At 42.3% G+C, this 20,199-nt stretch overlaps 1 long non-coding RNA gene across 1 annotated transcript in view; it reads right to left on the bottom strand.

The window, feature by feature from the left end:
• Positions 1 to 239: 239 nt before the first annotated feature.
• The window catches only part of LOC146890563 (uncharacterized), a 32,437-nt gene continuing 12,477 nt past the window's right edge, over positions 240 to 20,199 (bottom strand). Inside the window, exons 2-3 of the long non-coding RNA XR_014998695.2 lie at positions 1,577 to 1,720; positions 240 to 1,056 (exon numbers count right to left, since the gene is read on the bottom strand). This is a non-coding gene — a long non-coding RNA (uncharacterized LOC146890563). The remainder of the gene's footprint in view (positions 1,057 to 1,576; positions 1,721 to 20,199) is intronic.

Genomic DNA, 20,199 nt, shown 5'->3' with positions numbered 1-20,199 from the left:
CTCTCCACACCTAGGTTATAAAGAGTCTGCTGAAAGCAACTTCCATATCCTCCTTTCCTGGCTGCATCCTTGAAGGACCGCTGTCATGAACACCAAGCATTTGTGTTTTTCTGCTCCCAGCTTACAAAGAATACAACAGCAACACTCTTTTGGGGGTACAAATTCCTTTAAAGGCCAGAGTTCTCTGGTTTTCCGGCAGGATTCTTCTGCCTAGCAAGAGACTGGTCTTAACCCCTGGCTCTAATTATGAATTCCATTTATTAAAGGTTATAAAGTGACAGATTGTATAATACGGCAAATTTTTCACATCTGAAAATAGCCCAATCTCTGTTACTGGTTTGGGGTACAAAGCCAGGAGATTTTCCTCATGGGAGCTCTTGGATGGTGAGTCCCTTCGGGGAGCACTTAAATACCGAGTCCCTTCAGAGAGCTCTTAGATACTGAGTCCCTTCAGGGAGCACTTAGATGGTAAGTCTCCTCGGGGAGCACTTAGTTGGTGAGTCCCCTTCTACTTGTCTGTAATCACAGTCCTGGAAAGGCTGCTCGTCAAGAGAGTTCAGGCCACAGAATGTGAATGAATTCTGTAACCACATACGTCAGAGAATAGAACTCTCTGGGAAAACAAATAAGCAGCCGAAGAGGTTCCTAAGCATCTTACCAGTGCCTGTAGTAGCCAGTGTGGACTGTTTTTGACTTCCTGCGGAGCTAGGCTGAGATCTCTGGGCCTTGGCGCCATCTGAGGGATGGTCCAGAGGAGCCTTCTGAGGTTTGTACTAAGTTTCTTTCCTCTTCCAGTTTCAGGGAGATGGAGTCATTCATTTGTTAATAATCGGAGCTGGCTTAGAAATGGATGGTGTGCTGACCTTGGACTCGTGGGTGGCAGGGTGTCTCCATAGGTGAGAATGGAGGCAGCTCAGCTCTGATGCAGAAGAAGAGAGCTCAAGCTTCTTCCCTTGACTCCTGACCCCATGGCTGCTCTGGGCTCAGAGTTTTAGGGCCCATTTGCTACCAGGATCAGGATTCACTGATGACTTGTGCTTAGCATGGGTTGCTCACCTGAGAGACAATAGGAAGAGACTATAAGTCTTATGGCCAAACATTGAATTCTGTTTAATTATTTACTTGGGGAATTGAGAGCCCTGAGTATGACAATCAAAAGTGAAAGATTTATAACAAAAGAACGTCTTTTTTAAGAGTGAGAAGAACAACCCTTTTGGGTTTTCTATTCCAGAAGCGCCTCTAAGACAGCAAGCTTGCAAAAAGCTAAACCTCATTTTTCAAGGGGCGCTGAGCTTGCCTTTCCTCGCCATGATGCACAGAGCAAAGACCCCAGGAGCAGCTGCCCTTCGCTTCGCTTTAGCATCACCTGCCAAGTGCAAAACGCAAGCAGGAAGACCTTTCCCCATTGTGCTACAAACAGAATTGGCCAGATCTTTTCTGGCATTTGTTTTGTCTTGCCAGTTCGCCTGCTGCTGGAATTTAGAAATTACCCCACGGCAGTTCCAGGTGATGTCGCACCAGCCCTGAGATAACACAGCATCAGGCCTCACAGTGCGGCTCTGGAAGTCGCTCTTACCCCGGCTATGTTTTGCAATCTCCCAGCGCAGCCATCAAATCTGACAGATGTATGTTCTCCTGCTTCCTTAAAGGCAATGTCTCGGAGTTCAAGGAACAAGAGACCCTAGAGCAGCATTTCCCAACCTGTGTTCTCAGCGGTCACCTATGAGCATCAGGAAACAAAGATACTCACTTTATGATTCATAACAGAGGCAAAATCACAGTTATGAAGCAGCGACGAAGTAATTCTATGGTTGGGGGTCGCCACAACATGAGGAACTGTATGAAAGGGTCACAGCATCAGGATGGTTGAGAACCACTGCTTTAGAGGGTTGGTGCTCATGAAGAAGAATTCTACATGCCTCCCATTCTAGACACTGTTATATGCCACCCTGAACTTTAAAATCTAGACTGGATAAAACATACATCAACAGGAAACATGCCCAGACTCCCTCTCTTGCATTTTTAGAGGCAGTTGATTACACAAATGGTAAATTTAGTAATCAAATGTCTTAGTAACAGACAGCAGGGCCTCAGTTTATATAACATAAAGATCAATGGTTGCTATGACAGTGGTATTTGTAAATAAAACTGAGGTTTCAATAGTCAAATGAAAGTTGAGTCACGTTTCTGAATCACCAAGGGGAACATTGGTGTTCCAGGACTCCAGAAGGAGGGGGCATTTGGGAGATGGGCAGAAATGGACTTGACATAGCTGACCAGGAGCCCAGATCACTCAGATACACATGTCTCTAGGCTTTCCTCGCCTCCAAATAACACTCTTTTAAGACAGTGGTTCTCAGTAGAAGCCCACTAGAAACATCTTTGGTTGGATAACTGCAGCCATCGGAAGACAAAAGTGCCATGGGCATGAGTGGGCTGTGGGAGGAAGAGTGACAACCGTGTGCAAGACAGCTATGTACAGTGAGCTGAAGTGTCACCAGAACAGAGATCCGGCCAAAGTATCACCTGTACAGAGATCCGGCCAAAGTATCAATAGTACAGAAAGAGCCACCAGTACAGAGATTGACAGACATGATTTTTAAATAACTTGATGGAGGCCTGACAGCTCCCACCTGTGAGATAACTCTGATTCAAAGTCTATCTTTGTTAATAAAGTTTTGCGGGAACACCACCATCCTCATTTATGTGGTATTCGCTATGGTTGATTTCATACTACAATGTCACAATTGAGTACCTGGGACCCACAAAGGTTAAAACATTAATATTTATTTTGGGCTCTTCACAAAATATGAAAGAGAAATCTCTTTTACTTTCTTACAGTTGGTTTATTTAGCCTCCGACAAGGAGCAATTGTGACAACCACCCATGTCTTAATGGACCTCAGCTGAGAATGTGGTGTGGGATATTTGTACACTGTGTGAAGAGGTGTTGCTCTGATTGGTTAATAAAAAGCTGAACAGCCAATAGTTAAGGAGGCAAGAAAGGCATGATGTCTGGGGAGAGGAAGGAAGAGAGGAAGAAGCAAGGCACAAAGGGGACACCAGGGAGACACCGAGAGGAAATAGGTGGAGACGGAAGGGAGGTAACACTATCTAGTAGAACATAGATTTTAAGATATGGGTTAATTTAAGTTGTAAGAGCTAGTGGGACAGGCCTAAGCTAAGACCATGCTTTCATAATTAATAATGTCTCCATGTCATTATTTGTGGGCTGGCGGTTCCTATGAGAAAGACTATCACATATGGAGTTCAACCATGTGGGAGCTCGAATATTCAAACATTGGGACAGAGAAAGCTAAGAAAGGTCCTAGACAAGGAGTCAGATGTGGCTTCCTAGTCCTGCAGTCTCCAGGCTGACCAGTGTTCAGCCACATACAGAGGCATGGCTGCTGGCTGCCGCCTGTGGACTGGAGCCAGTGGCCAGGGCCATGTGGAAGCGCCATGTGCTAAGCAGAGTTGCAGCGGCTGACGTGGCTGTTTAAAATTGGCCTCACACAGTCAGAGAACACTAGAGGATCTTAGGAAAGCCAGGTCTAGACACAGAAAATTTCTCAAAAGATGCGGCGTACTTAAAAATGTGTTTAGATGCTAAAGAGGGAAAAAGAAATCGGTATGGACAGTCCTAGAAAAAAATTAAATCATTTAAAAATAGTAAAATAATGTCTTTCAAGAAAGAATGAAATAATTATAAAAAGAACAAGCCACGTAAAGATGAGAAATACACAGGATGTCTGGATCCTATACGGCGTTTTGTTGATTGTGAATGTTTGAAATGTTAATGTACAAAAGACAATGGCTGCTGAGAGATGTGGGATTATGGAAGGTGCTAAATTAAACCGGCCTATATATTTTAAGAATGTCTTCACTTCAGAATGGAAGTCAAAAAGCATGCTGCCTTGGTGGAGAAGTTATACCTTTGTTTCCATAGGAAATAAATGTTATGGCTCTCTACATTTGATTGGCAGAGATCTCCTGAGGATCTTGGCCACAGACATGAAGAAGGAAACCAAGAAAGACTGCAGGACAGGTGACATGTGCTGAGCCCTCTGCATGGGAACAGCTCCGAGACTGGGTGAGACATGAGAAATCTTGTTTGCTACAGAGTCTTCATGATATTATTACATGCCATCCTTTCATATGGCATGGATCGAGGTTTGGCTATACAGTCCGAACAAACTTATAAAGTTAACAGATGCAGTTTGCCTATTCAAACAACAAACACCTTAACTGACTTGTATACACTGTACATTTTAGACTTGTGTTAATGCATTTGTGTGTATGTGTGTTATCTTTAAAGTTTATGTATTTTCAGAACAAAAGGACTAGACTAGACACCAATAAAGACAAGTAGCCCAGGGGACCCAGCCTCTCAAAATGCCTCTGTTGTAGTTTTCTCAAAATTCTACATCCAGAATAATTTCAAAGCTACTAGCTGATATGGTCCAGCCAAGTCTTTAGATAAGCTCTATACTTTCCTATCACAAAGATACTAAACAAAAGTAATACAGCTAGCTCTCCTGGGATTGGCCATTATCCAAATTTTCTCAGGGTCACCTAAAGATGTTATCACCCCCAGACAATAGGAAACAGTCTAGAGAACATGACACCCACATTCCCAAGAGGTGGATGGGTGATTTTGGTCATCCAGGAGGTTATGAATATGTGTCATTATATAGGGGTTGGTTGCAAGTTGTTACTAGTCATGGTCAAGAAAAAAATAACCAAGAAATTAGATTCAGGGATCTTGTTCTGAAAAGAAAAAGGGGGATATAGAAATAATGGGATAAAAATGTAGATTATTGAATCTACTTCAAACTAAAAAGCAACTAATAATCTTAAATATTTTACATTGGTATGGATTTTTGTATATTGATACAAATTTAAGGTTTTTAAAATTCTTTTGTGTATTTTTGTATATTGATACAAACTTAAGGTTTTTTAAAATTTTTGTTATGCTGTATGTATATTTCTACTCTTATTTAAGATATTGTGCCTAGTCAGCTCATTTAACAATGTAATGTAAGTTTCTAGTCCTTAAAAGATATTTTTATAAGCTATTTAAGATAATTCAAAAATACAGGTTAGGAGTCATTTATAACAATAAAACTTATGGTCATGTTAGGTATGTTTTCAGATATAGTTTAGATAAATAGATGGTCCCCAAACACTTCAAAGATCTACAAAATATGACATTTAAGATGTTTTAAGAACATAAGACTTTTCATGACAGTGAGATGTATCTGCCCTGGCAGCGCCAATTTACTTCAAAAGGGGATGCTGGGTGTTGAAGAACCTCCATATGGAGTCTGCTTTCATTTTGGCAAAGTTAGCCACTGGGCAAGAAATTGTCCTTGCCTCGACTACTGACAGTATACTGTTCAAATTGGATGAACAGGACACAAGAGAAAGGATTGCCAAACTTTCTGGGAAGAGAATGGAAGAGAAGGAAGAATGAAGGTACAGAGGGGATGCCAGGGAGACCTCTTGCATCTGGCAAGAGGGAAGGAGATGCAAGACACGAGAGAGGCAATGCCATGTGGTAGAACACAGTTTTTAAAATATGGGCTAATTTAAGTTATAAGAGTTAATGGGACAAGTCTAAGCGAAGGTTGAGCTTTCATGATTAACAATAAGTCTCCTTGTCATTATTTTCCATCTGTCAGTTCAATGAGAAACTGCTACTATGTGGATGTAAATGAGAGGAGTGTGTGCTTGGGGTGGGGGCAGGCTGCAGTCAGGTAACTATGAGTAATGTTTTTATAAGAATATACCTAGGCATTTTGTTTTTAATTTTCAGGTAGGTTTAGTATATTTGATAATTATTATACATTAGGCACTTTAGTGTTAACTTGTACTGTATGGATCACTGCTACGCCTGAAACGTCCTCTCATAATATTGTTCAAACAAAAGCATAATAATGGTCAATGAGATCTTATCCCAAAGGTTCTGGGATCCTAGTACGTATGAGACCTTCTGTATATCCAGTTCTACATTCCTTCTCCTAGAAAAAAATGTGATTATAAAGTTTGGTGTAAAACAATCACTTGATTACTAATAATGAAGAAATAAATCTCCACACGCTCCTGGAGCCTTCCAATCCTGGTCTTCTAATGCCTGCTCACTCAGGTCTGCAGAACTGCTTGTAGCAAATGCTTCCTGGAAGTGTTCTGATTCCACTTCTTCAGCATCTACATCAGTAGTTCTCAGTCTGTGGGTTGTGACCCCTTTTGGCAAACCTCCTTCTCCAAAAATATTTGTGTTACGATTCATAATCATAGCAAGAAGTTAGAGTTTGGAAGTAGCAATGAAAGTATTTTTATGGCTGAGGGTCACCACAACATGAAGAAGTGTATTAGAGGGTCTTGGCATTAAGAAGGTTGAGAACCACAGATCTACGGTCTGTGTTTTTCAACACCCATGAGGTCTCAACACCCAATCACCCAGACATATAATGGAGCTCCTCGTTTTCTCCCTGAATATTATACTTTGCAGAGGTGTATCCTGGATCTTGTGTTTGTTCCATGATCAATCATAATGAGAAGACCTGGCCTATGAGTCTGGCTTGGCCACTCTTTAGTCACGTGACTCTGGTTGTATGAGAACATCTTGTTAACCATCTGATTTCCTCAAAAAGGAAAATTATAGATTATTTCTTCTAAAAGGCTAGTCTCGACAAGCTGTTGCTTAATTTTCTTTGATTTAAGAACTGTGAATGCTCTTGGATTTGTCTTAGCGAGTATTTATTATTGGCTATATGGCCTTTTTCCTTTATCTTAAAAAAATTGGTATCTTCAAGTCAATATTTTTCCTTTGTTTCGGCTCTAGTCTCTCCTAAATGTTTAAAAGTTGTGAACTATCTGTTTGTGAATCATTACTATTCCTCAGGGTTCCTCCCGTAGGATTTGTTCAGCTAAGCCTGTGCCATCAAAGCGTGTGTTTTCTACTTTTTTGTTTAGTTTACGTATTTAGAAACAGGCTCGAATGTTTCTTGTAAGAGGCTTAAATAAGTCAGCTGTAAAAATATGAGAAACCCTTTTTTGTTAATATTTAAAAAAATATTCTAGAGGTTATAAATCTTGTCTATTTTCTTAAATCATCCAGATTATTAACTCTATTTTTCATGTTTTGGATATGAATAATCCTCTCAAAAGGATTTCTCCACTCAAAATAGTTCTCCAGTGCTTAACTTCACATAAACTGGAGACCGAGTCTAATTTTAGTTTGATTCCAAAGCTAAAGAATTACCAGTTAGAACAAAGCCAAGACTCATCTTGTCTTAAGTCCTGCCTTACCAAGACAAGGAAAAGATAAGGGGTGTGGAGAAAGAGAAGTAGGCTTTGGAGAAGAAGAAAAAGGGACGTCACTATCTCTGGGCAGTGCTCATAAAGTTTCTGATGTTTAGTTTGTGTTAAATGAGATGAACATATATGTGTCTATCCCATGACTGTAACGTGTTCTTACAATTGCTACTGTACCCTGATTTCATGGTAGAGTCAGACAGGCACCACAGGATGAGACCTTAGGATGGCTAAATGTAGCAAGGACAGTTTTAGTAACAGCTAGTTAAAATAATGCAAACTTTGCCTGTAGGTTCCTAAATCCTGTTTGAAAACGTGTGTGTGTGTGTGTGTGAGAGAGAGAGAGAGAGCGAGAGAGAGAGAGAGAGAGAGAGGGTGGCAGCAAGAGAGACAGAGAGAGAGAGACGAGAGAGAGATGGCAGGTGAGTGAATGTTGTATTGGAGGAGGGGGGGTGAATTTTGTTTATTTTAGGGGAGAGGCTGATGTTAGCTCTCTTTCTCTGTTTTCCGCCTTTGGGCATACAACTTTAAAAGGTAGAAGGAGGCCTATAATACAAATTAGCTTTGCCACACAACTCCCTGGTTGTTGCTCCTTAAATATAGAACTTTCTCAACTTTATCTGAGCTATTTTCTCTGTGTATGTGAAACAGTTAAGGAAAAATTAATTTCCTCCTGTCTATTTATGGATCTACTCCGTCTCTCCGCCCATGCTATCCAATGGGAGGGACAGTGCAGGATAAAGGATAAAAACAGAGAACAAAATCGTGGGACCAGTGCTTCCCAGCTTTGGGAATTTGACCACAGTACTGTGACTCTTATCTCGGGTTCCTTGGATGTGTTACAGGTACAAGGACTACTGTGGTGGTGGGTGTAAAATTAGTGAGAATATGGAAAACACCTACAAGATTTCTTGGCACACAGGAATGACTTAATTGTTCCTAATTGTTGCCTTTCACTTTGCTTTTTACAGTTTCAGTGACCTATGATCAATGACTCTGAAAATATTAAATAGAAAGTTCTAGAAAAAAATTTAATTGTCTATTCTTCTCACACAGTGCCATGGCATCTTCCCTTGATCATGTGCCATGCCATGTCTTGGCAGATTCATGCCATATAATTTATTTGCTCCATGGTCACTAGATAGCCTTCTTGGTTGGTAGATAAATGGTGTGGGAGAATTGTCTGTATTCTGTCAATCATGTTTTAAATAAATGCTGATTGGTCAGGCAGGAGGTGTAGGTGGGAAAACCAGAAAGGAAGTGGAAATGATGTTAGGAGAGCAGGAGAATTCTGGGGAGGAGGAAGTTGATTCCTCCCACTCCTGCCCAGATCACCTAAGCAGCAGGATATGAGCTGCCCCACTGAAAAAGGTACTGAGCCACATGGCTAACATAGATCAGAAAAAAATGGGTTAATCAAGATGTGAGAGTTAGCCAGTAAGAAGCCTGACCTAATGGGCCAATCAGCATTATAACTTACCGAGTCCTCTGTGTGGGTGAGTTTCTCTGGGACTAAACAGCTGGGGGGTCAGGCAGGACAGAACCACAAACAAACAGGCCCCCTTATGTTATAGATAAACTATCACAGGACCCCAGTGTTTATAAACAGAAATAGACCTTGTTTTACTTAATAATGTCTCCAAAACTTGAATTAGAATGATTATCATTTTACTATGGTATGTATTTTGTACTGTTAATAAGCCTAATTGATCAGCCAATCTTAATTATAGGTAGTATTATGGAAACACTTAGGGCTCTACCCCTGTTGTTTTACTCTATAGCTATGTAGAAATATAGAGGTATGTGAAGCTGCAGTCTATTAGACAATGTCTGCACTAGTCAGCTCTTGCTTCCTGCCCTCACCCCATCAGAAACCTTTTTATTTCAGAAACTCATATGATATCTTCGCGCATTCTCTTTCTTCTCATAATACTTTAACATATTTCAAAGGGTTTTTTTTCTGAACTAGTGTCCTTGTATAAGAGTGCCAAGCCTAAAATTTTCCCAGCCACACTGTCCGCAGGGGTCAATGGTGGCTCTAGCAGCCCCGTCCTGGAGACATCTGCTCCCGGCCTTCCTGCCTTTTCTTTCTTTGGAACACCTGGGCCTGTGGGAGCGTACTTTCCAGGACGTTCTGCAGGAAGTGTCTGCACAGAACACGTGTTGGTGCCCGTGAGACGACTTTCTTCTCTCCTCACACCTGACTGGATTAAATCTTATTGCACCCCGAAGGTTCTGTGGCATTTGCTAGCTCTGGAGACGTTGACTATTGTTTTTAATCCTACCATCTTCTGAGCTCTTAAAGGCGCTGTGTCCTTAGTCACTATCCAGTGTACACGGAAGAGCTTTTCACGTTTTATTAATTAATTTTGCTTGATAGTTGACAGATCATTTCAATTTAAAAACAAATGTTCTTTGATTCTGGAAAATTGCCCTGAGTTATCCTTTTAATAATAAATTCCCTTCTGTCCACTGTCCATGTTTCATCTCTCTGGTGTGTGTGTGTGTTTACTGGGCATTCTGCATTCGTTCTCTAGGTCTTAAAATTAACTGATGCATAAAAATCATATTTATTGGTGGTGTGTTGTGTACCCTTCAATGCATATATGCACTGTGCAATCTTAGATGGGAGTAACTATACCTCATCTCTTTGAACATCATCTCTTCATGGCTACAACTTCCCAACTCCTTTCTGGAAGCTGTGAGATTTGCTGTGGACCCCCAGACTTCACAGTCACCCATGGTGCAACAGTACACCACCAGAGTCTGCTGATTCTGTGGGACTGTGCCTCAACCCCTCCTGTCCCACCTCTGCCTGCCTCTCCCCTAACTTTTCTCTGTGTTACCTTTTGTTGTTGGAAAAGAACTAGGGGCCTTGTGCATGCTAGGCAAGATCACCACCACTGAGCTACAACCCCAACCCTTGCTGTCCTGTTCTTATAAATAATTTCCTGGTCTGTTGTCTATGAAATGTCCTTCATGTTTGCTCTTCGTCAGCATTTCTCAACCTGTGGGTCGTGATTGCCTTGGCCACTAGAAAGTCCTTTCCATGGGAGTCACCTGAGACCATCAGAAAACACAGACATTTACATCATGATTTATAAATTGTCGCAGGATTACAGTTATGAAGTAGCAACAAAAATAATTTTCTGGTTGGTGGGGGTCACCACATCGTGAAGTCACAGCTTTAGAAAGGTTGAGAACCACTGTGCTAATTCTCCTAATTTTTGCATGAGGTTTCCTTTGGTTTAAGAACTGTCACGTGTTCGCAGACAGTTTACTTTTCTTACCATCGGTTCTTACTTTATGGCTTTCATGTGGTCATGTGGCTTCACTGAGGTCCTGATGGTGACCGTGGCCGTGGAAGCTTCAAGGTCGGGTGGATGGTTCTCACAGGCCAAATTTGGTCCTTAGCTATCAGGCCTCAGGGAAAACATTCTTTGAAAAGACCAATTTATAGAGACAGATGTGCTCAGATGGCAAGCAGTGTGTTAGCTGGGACAGGCTTTCCTAACATCAAGATTCTTGGAAATGCCATCTCTCAGTTTGATAAGCATGGAATTTTTGAGAAAGTGAATTGTATAAAAACATCAACCATGGAAATGTTTAAATGTGTCCTTCCTCTTCTGTTTCTGTACTTGTTCCAGTCGGGCTTACCTACTTCCCTCCTCAGACTTGAAAACAATCAAACTGATGGAATATGACCTATCTGGAGTCAGGAAGGCCTAGAGTACCAGAGTACCAGTTAAGTGTGTATGTGTGTGTGTGTGTGTGTGTGTGTGTGTGTGTGTATGTACCTGTCTGTATATTCATGAAACTGTCTGTGTGTCTGTATGTCCTGTATGTCTACATATGCATAAAAGTTTGTGTGTGTCTATGTGGATATGTCTGTGTATGCATGAAAGTGTGTGTGTACATGTCTGTGCATGTGTATCTGTGTGTATGTACATGAAAGTGTGCCTATGTCTGTGTGTGTATGTATGAAAGCGTGTGTGTCTGTATATGCATGAAAGTATCTGTGAGGGGAGTGTCTCTGTGTGTGTGTGTGTCTGAGTCTCTGTGTATGTGTGTCTGTGTGACTTTGTGCATCTGTATGTGTGTCTGTATATCTATGTGTGTGTGTGTGTCTACATGTGTATCTGTGTGTGTGCACGCACACATGTCAGGCCACACCCTGAGTGCTGAACTGATTCTCCAGGCAGGGGTCCAGCATCTATTTTAGGCACACCCACGACTGTCTCCACATGCACTTGAAAACCCTGATTTAAATACTCGGGCTTGTCTCTTATCTAAAGCATAGAGCAGAAATATAGACTTACTCCAAAGTCACAGTCTCCTGAGAGTGAAGATCATTTCCTGAGCATTCTCCATCTCCTCAGCTGCAAATTAGAGGTCAGACTGACCTTGCTGTCAGCCCAAGATGGATTTTTACCCAGTTCTGCCAAGATGTGTGATCTTGACTGTGTTATCTAACCTCTGTGAAGTCAAGTTTACTTAGATGCAAGAAAGGAATGATAAGTACCAATGAATCAGAATGCATGGTTAATACGTGGGGCAGAAGCTCACAAAACTGCACTTCCTCCCTTTTTGGTGGCCTCTAGGATGGGAACTTCCTGATGGGGTGGGTGGCGCTCGTGGCATCCCTCGTGTGGCAGTGTGATGCTTGGCTCTCTGGGTGACTCCTGCATCGTGAGCCCCCTCCTCCTCCACCTCCAGGATGTGGGCCTTCCTTAGAGTCGCTGCTGACTCTATGTGAAGCTTGACTCTCTAGGCGAGCCTCTTGTACAGAGTGAGCCCCACCTCCGGGGTGTGGGCCTTCCTTAGATTCAGTCCCAGACAGCGGCGTTTCCTGATCTCGCTGACCCGTCCTTTTCCTGCCTTGGTGACTTCCTGACCTAGTGCATCTTTAGATACAGCACCACAGGGGACATAGAGATTGTCACAGCCTTCACCCCTTACAGATTGTAATCTTGGCAGCCTAAGGGAAGCAGTGTGCCTGGGTCTTCTAATACAAAATGTGTTCCTCTGAGATGTTTTCCCCATGATACCTGACATCTTGATAATGGGACTTCATAGAGCTCTCATGATTACCTTCAGCACAAAAGTGGCCTGTGCTCAGCCACAGCTTCCATGTAACTCACCACTGAATCCTATCACATCTTACATCATGCTGAATACCTTAAAATATCAGACACAGATGTGTTAAATGAATGAAGGAACAAATAAGTGAATAATAAATGAATCATACAAAGACAAAAATCTCTTGCCTACCTTCTTAATATGACAATTTTTACTGATCAAATGAGATAAAATGTATGCAGCTGTGTTAGGAAGCACAGTGATTGAGATGTAAAATACCTTGACCTTGTTAACCTGTCTCAGCTGATTCCTAAGCAGTTAGGTAAGCCTGTTACCTTTTAAATGCATTCCTAGACCCTACCTAACATCACTAAACCAGACTCTTAGAGAACTAAGTTCCCAACTCTGCCTAGGAAACTAAGTCAGACACGGTGTCCTTTGGGGTACATTCTCCCCCTTTTCATGTAATTTATAGTATTTTTGTTTTGTTTTGTTTTTTGAGACAGGGTTTCTCTATGTAGCTTTGGTGCCTGTCCTGGAACTCTCTCTGTAGCCCAGGATGGCCTCGAATTCACAGAGATCTGCTTGCTTCTGCCTCCCGAGTGCAGGGATTAAAGGAATAGTACTTTTTAAAATTAGCATTGTAACATTTTCAAGCATAATTTGTTGGTGCTGGCCTACTCCTGTATCCCCTTGACCCTCTTATACCCTTCTACCCTCAGTTTCCCTCTCCGATGGCACATGAGTTCTATTATCCTCATCACCTTTCTCAAAGCCATGTTTGCCTTTTATGCCGTCCGGTTTTGATTGCATGACCTTGCTTCATACCATATCTAAACATGTAAGTGAACCGTAGAATCTACAATCCACATATGAAAGAGAATAGATACTATTTTTCATTGTGAGTTTTGGTTACCCTGCTGGGTGATATGTGCCACGTTTTCTTTGCCCTTTTTTCAACTGATGTCTGATTCAATTTCCTCACTCTTGTGAATGGAGCTGCAATGAACATGGATGTGCAAGCATCTCCGTGATAGGATAAAGGGTCCTTCGGTTTGAGCCCAGGAGAGATACAGCTGGGTCATATGGTAGTTTTAGTTTTATCTTTCGAGAAACTTCCATACTGGTTTCCACAAGGGAAATGGAAGTGGACATTACAATTTACACCCCTAACAGTATAAAATATGTTTCCCTCTCCACCACATCCTGCATTTGTTTTCTTGATGGTGGTCATTTTAACTGGGGTGAGACAGGATTTGCATTGCCCCGATGGCCAAGAATGCTGAAGGCTTTTGAAAAATGCTTATTGGCCATTTGTGTTTCTTCTTTTGAGAGCTGTTTTTTGAAGTCCTCAGACCAATTGCTGATGGAGAATTTATTCTTCTGTGGTTAATTTTTGTAGTTCTTCAAACACAGAGACACACAACCAAACATTATTGATGGGGGCCAGGAGGGGAAAGGAGAGAAAGAGAATCTTAGAACACTCAGTCCTCAATGGATGTCTCCATCAAAGACTTTCTCTCGGAGCTCAGGGAACCCCATAGAAGAGGAAGCAGGAAGAGTATAAGACTCAGAGGGGATGGAGGACACCAATAAAATAAAATCTTCTAAATCAATAGATTGACACATACATGAGCTCACAGAGATTGAGGAAGCATGGATAGGGCCTTCATGGGCCTGCACCAGATAGGGTCTTAGAGCTGAAACGAGTAGACAAATGCCCCATGCCTAATTCAGAGTCTATCCCCAATTAATAACCAGTAGCCAATGAAAATTTAGTTTCCCCCAAAAGAGTCTCACTGGGAAAACAAAGTATTGCAGGTTCCTGCTCTGTTTGAGTTCCAGTCACTTCCCACAGTGATGAACAGGTACCTGCAAATTAAAGCTAAAAGAAACCCTTTCCTTCCCAACTTGCATTTGGCCATTGTGTTTATCACAGGAAAGAAAACCTAGGACACTTGCCTAAGTAGTTTCTTTACATCTCAGTTTGTGCTCATCTCAAGTTTGGGAGGCCAAAGTTTGCATTAAGGCCTTCAGTAGATACAGGTGAAATAAAGAAACCTCAGTCCCCTGCTATCAATGACTGTGGGTGTGGGTTTTTATTTGATATACTTACTTGTTTTCTGTCTGCATCTCTTAAGTTGGCAGAGGTTTTTCATAACTAACAACTCTGCATATTTGCTGGCACATTGATGGATAGTAGAATAAACAGTGCTTGTCTGTTAGGGGAGTGTCCCTAGCAACGCTCTGCCAGCAGCTCGGGTCTGTGGACAGAAATAGCGCTGGCACTGTGGGCAATGCTTTGCCTCATATGAAAATTCTCCCCCGCCGCCTGAGAATCAATACAAGTTTGATGAATTCTTCAATTCTTTGGATTTTAATATTGCTTTTCCTTTCTAAAAGAAATTGAGATGCTCATCTAGTGGTGAAGACTGAATGCTGCCCGTACCCTTGGGCCAGCATCATTCAATCATATTTCTGCTGGAATTTAGGTTTTCCAAGAACAGTGTTTCTATATTGTTAACTCTTGGTTACCCACAAGTTGTTTGCTTTTCATGAATTTTGTTTGAGTCCTTGCCAGAGTTGTGTAGATTTAAGTCCTCCCTCTGTCAGTCCTAGCAAAATTCTGCCCAGTGACATCTCCTCTTTCAAAAATAATCGTATCTCCTACGAAGTATGTGCATAATAAACATGGCGATTTCTTCAGAGTTGGGAAAAGAGGTTACCTTTCTTCCCTTTCTTAGATGCTGGATGGAGAAGAGCCTGAGCCTGGATCCTGACCAGATGCCAAGTGTTGTCAGAGGCCATTCATTCATTCCTGGCTGCTCAGACGCAAAATAATCACAAAGAAACTATATTATTTGCAATAGTGTTTGGCCAATAGCTTACGTGTATTTCTGGCTAACTCTTATATCTTAAATTAACCCATTTCTATTAATCTGTGTATTGCCATGCGGCTAAGGCTTACTGCCAAGGTTCTGGAGCATCTGTCTCGTGGTGGCTCTATGGCTTCTCACTGACTCTGCCTTCTTTCTCTCAGAATTCAGTTTAGCTTTACACCTACCTCTATTCTGCCAAGCCACTGGATGAAACAGATTCATTAGCCAATAAAAACACTACATATACATAAGGACTTCCCACACCAGCCAAGTTTCTGGATCCATCGATGTCCTTATTCTCCAGTGTACATTGACTACATCAAAAGAATGGGGCTCTAGAAATAGCTAAGTCTGCCCGCTTTCCACATGAGTCCTCTAAGAAAGGGTTTGCTATTGAGATGTACATAGCAAGCTGTACTTTCAAAAGGTCAAGGGAAAAGATTTCTATAAAATCACATTTATAATATTACCCCCCCCAAACAGCCACATATTTCATATCCGGGCGTCACTTGATCAGGGGATCCATTGCAAGATGGATGTCATTATGACAATTAATCACCATGTAAATGACACACGATGAACTTACTTGTCATGGTTGGCTTCAGCTGTCAATTTCACCCAAACCTAGAGGCTCCTAGGAAGAGGGAATCTCACTGAAGAACCGCCTAGCACAGTCTGGCTTTTGGCCATGTTTGCGAGGCATTTTCTTCATTGCAAAATGGTGTGGGAGAGTCCAGTCTATTGAGTTTGGGTCGGCTGAGCAAGCCATGGGGAACAAGCCAGTTAGCCGTCTTCTTCCATGGCCTCTGCTTCAGTTCCCGCCTCCAGGTGCTTGCCTTGAGTCCCTTCTCGGCTTTCCTCAGTGATCGACTGCAACCCGTAAGTCACATAAACCTTTTCCTTGCCCATCTTGGTTTGGGCCATTGTTTTGTGGCAGCAACAGGAAGCAAGCCAGTTCATTACTTGACTCTGGGCACTCTAACCTTCCGCACAACTGAACCACATCAGCATGGCGTGGAGTGTTTGTGTTTCAGGTCTGCTCCCTGATGACCGAAATGTAAGAGATTTGTGGCTATGTCTAAAAATAGTTCAGTTATAAGAGGAAAAAATGCCTAATAAATCTGATGACATCATCCTCTAAGGGAAGGAAGTGGCCTCAATCCCTTCTGTGGCACCAGCAAGGGACGGGCCAGGGACAGTTCCTACTTAGGACCAAGCTGACCAACGAATTTCCTCCAAGCTACAGATACCACTTCCTCATAAGCAGCCTGCTTCTCTTCCCTTCTTTTTAAGTTAGCATCACCTGTGGGGATATTTGTGGGTCTTTTCTCCTGTAGAATGAGGTATCATTTACCCTGTATCTCTTAAGACAAGCACTGGGATATTCCAGAGTAAAGCTTTGAACTTTACTTTGTAAGAAAAAGCTACAGAAAACATCCAAAGCAACAATTGTGGAGAAGACAGACAAGGGTTTCGAACTCTTGGATGCTAGTCTTTCTCATATTTCTGACCTCTCCTGGTCTTGGGTTGGGATCCATGGCCTTGTGCTCTGTTGGTGAACTGACACCCAGCCCCTTATTTCTAAGCTAGTTGCTGGAGCCACCCTTGAACCCCTGTTTCCATCTCTGTAATGTTCTCTAACATTGCAGTCCATCAAATGGAACCATCATTTCCCTTATTTGATTTAATTTGCCCTTTCATTAAAAGCATTCAGTTCTCTCTCCCTAAGAAAGTTCCAGATACAAGCATTGACAAGCTAACAAACAGATCTGCCCTAATGAGTAAATCCCATTTATGATAACTTTTAGACTAAATGGCAGTCCACCTAATGGATTTCTGCCACAGATAAAAGTCATACTTGGACCAACCTTTAGATTGGGTGATAGTTGCCTTACTCCATCTCTACCACACACAGATGTAACCCTTTTCTTTTTCCATTGTGTGTATATGTATGTTCATGTGCTTTAGAACACATGTGCTATAGAACATGTGCAGGGAACAACTCTGGGTATCTTTGTTCAGGAAGCAGTGATTATATTTTAATAGAGTGCCTAGCCTTGGCTGACCAGGCATGGAGCTCTGGGCTTCTGCCTTTTCAAGTGCTGGGATTTTCCCTGAGTTCCAAGATCAAACTCAGATCTTCATGAGTCATTAGCTAGTGCTGGAGCTGCCCTGCCTTCCCATTAGTCATAATGTACTGGCCATCTTGTTTCCATGGCTTTGTCTACTGTGTACCGTCCACTTCGTTTCTGTGCCTGAAGCCATGTTGAAGGAAAGGGCTGAACAGACCATTCTAAATGGTTTTGGGTGGGGGGTTGTTTCTTTTTGTTTGTTTGCTGCTTATGGTTTTGTTGTTTTGTTTGTTTGTTTGTTTAGTGATTTTTGTCCCCTATTCTATTAGGATCTCAATGGCCTGCTCACTCACTGACTTGTTGGCAGGAGGTCACTGAGGTAGTGCTGATGAATATTTAGCACAGTGTCCGGTGACACACGAGGCTGACCTTGCTCAAGATCAGCATCCCTTCATGGCATTGCCCTAATTTCCAGACAGTGTAAGAGTGAAGCTAGGCCTTCAATTGGGAAATAGACTTATGGCATCAAAATATCATGGAAATGATGTCCCCAAGTAAGGTAACAGACCAAGACGTCAAACTTCAAAGGTTTAGGGTTTTGTGACAATGATAATGGCTGGTTTAGGGTTTTGGTTTATGAAAAGCAGGCCCAGTGCTTTAGAGGCCATGACAACCCTGGCCTATTTTGCTTTGCTCTGCTTCTTGCTCAACAGGAAGTGAAAAATCTCCCCTCCTCTCTCCTGGTGCCACAAAGAGCAGACACCCCACTGCATGAAGCCTAGCAGCCACCATAGACTGAAAGCTCTGAGCTGTGAGCAAAATTTCCTTTTTTTCTGCCGTTCATATGTAACATGAGGGCTGGCTTGTTGGGGTTTCTGTCCCTCCCAGTACCCCAACAGCCAGCAAGCAACAAAGAAAATAACACAGAATCTACATTAGGTTATAAAGCTGATTGGCCCATTAGGTCAGGCTACTTATTAGCTCTTATAACTTATGTTACCCCATTATCCTTATCTACGTTAGCCACATGGCTCAGTACCCTTTCCAGTGGGGCAGCTTACATCTTTCCTCTCCGGTGGTCTGGGCAGAACTGGGGAAGGAGCTTCCTGCTTCCCAGAATACTCCCAGTCTCTTTGCTCCACCTCTACTTCCTGTCTGGCTTTCCCGCCTATACTGCCTGCCTGACCAATCAGTGTTTTATTAAAATATGATTGACAGAATACTGATAATTCTCCCACACCCCTCATATAAGGTATCCTGTGGTCCAAAGGCCAACACAGACTTCAAAGAAATGGATGCACAACTTAAACAGATTGACCCAAAGTTTAGAGCAGGGAAGGTTAGCGGCCAGAGAGATTGGTGTAAGAAAACAAAGGACAGAGCAAGCATGATATTCTGTTGCTGTGTGACCACTGGTTTTAGGCTTAACAGAAGGCAAGAAAATACATAAAAACTACAGTGAGCCAAATGCGGGGCCATCCATGAAAGAGAAGACTCAGAACTTTCCATCAGGTTCTTCAAGAGGCAAGCTGACACCGCTTTAGTGGAGAAACTGCTGTATCCTGTGAGGAACCAGGATGGAACTGACCAGACAATAGCAACCTCACCTGTGAAGAACACTGTAGCAACCCAGGGAAGGCAGAGTCTTGTGAGACATTTGAATCAGGCTGTGCACACCTTCAAGACCAAGGGAAAGCAACCCAATGTATTACAGCATCTTTGAGATTTCCCCAACATCCCACATCCCTGGGCCTTTCCGTTCCAACCCTTGACAGCTCACTGCAGTTCTCAAGCGGAGGGGGATGGAGCTCACATCAGGTACGATTGGGACTTTCTGGGTCACATAGTTATAGCACTGTAAATACTGAGTTAGGATTGCTTTGTGATAAAGAGACTTCAGGGCTTTTGATTTCTTGGGACCTATTCAAGTTTTTAATCTAAGAGTGTGGAGGGAGGAGGAAAACCTACCACAATGAACAGGCATAAAGGGAAAATAAGAATCAACATTGAGTTGCTTGGCTGTTTATATCCCATGAGTTTTGCTCTTTCAATGAACCAGTTACTTTCCTATTATACACTCTCTGTGTGTGCTGCACTAAGAAAAGAATTTCGGAAATGAATAAAAGCACACACAATTACAATTTGGTGAAATTGTGTATTGCTGAGGTTGCAGAGACTGGCTCTTCTCTATTACTGAATGCGCATAATTGTTACCATAAAGCCTTGTCTCCGAACCCTTGTAAACTACTGATGCAGATGGGAGCTGCAGTCATACAATAATCAAAAGAGCTGAGCTCCAGTTAAAGTTTTGCTAACGAGAAGCAGTGAGATACAGGCTCTCCGTCTAACTTTTCTGACGCTTTGTTAGCATATCTGTATCTTGAGGGACCAGGACCCATAAACCAAAGAATGCATTATAGGTTTGAAATTCTGATTCTATTGTCATTAGGTGGAATTATTCATCCTGCTAAGGATTGGAAATAAGTCAAACTTTTATGAAACGTTGCCCAGATGGATGGAGGGCCATACAGCCACCCTTGACAACAACGTGAGAAGGAGATAGTAAGGTGAGTTTCAACAAGCGTGAGCCTTGAAAATGTCATGCTAAGCGAAGGAAGCCAGATACAAAAGACCACACATTCATGTGATTCCACACAGGTGAGAGTTGGAATGAGGGAATCTGCTGAAGCAGAAAAGAGACCAGTGATTGGCAAGAGATGGGCCCTGGGAAGGGAACATCATGGAAATCATGTGGAAATCATGTGGCAAGTGACTGAAAACCACTCTTGAATCACCTGTGACAGTGGCTGTGGAATGCTGGATATACCAAACCACAGATCTTACACATTA

This window comes from Myodes glareolus, chromosome 23 (assembly GCF_982192425.1).
Source record: "Myodes glareolus chromosome 23, mMyoGla1.1, whole genome shotgun sequence".
Taxonomy (NCBI): Eukaryota; Metazoa; Chordata; class Mammalia; order Rodentia; family Cricetidae; genus Myodes; species Myodes glareolus.
The sequence above is the reverse complement of the archived record's forward strand: the minus strand, read 5'-3'. Positions and strand labels throughout refer to the sequence as shown.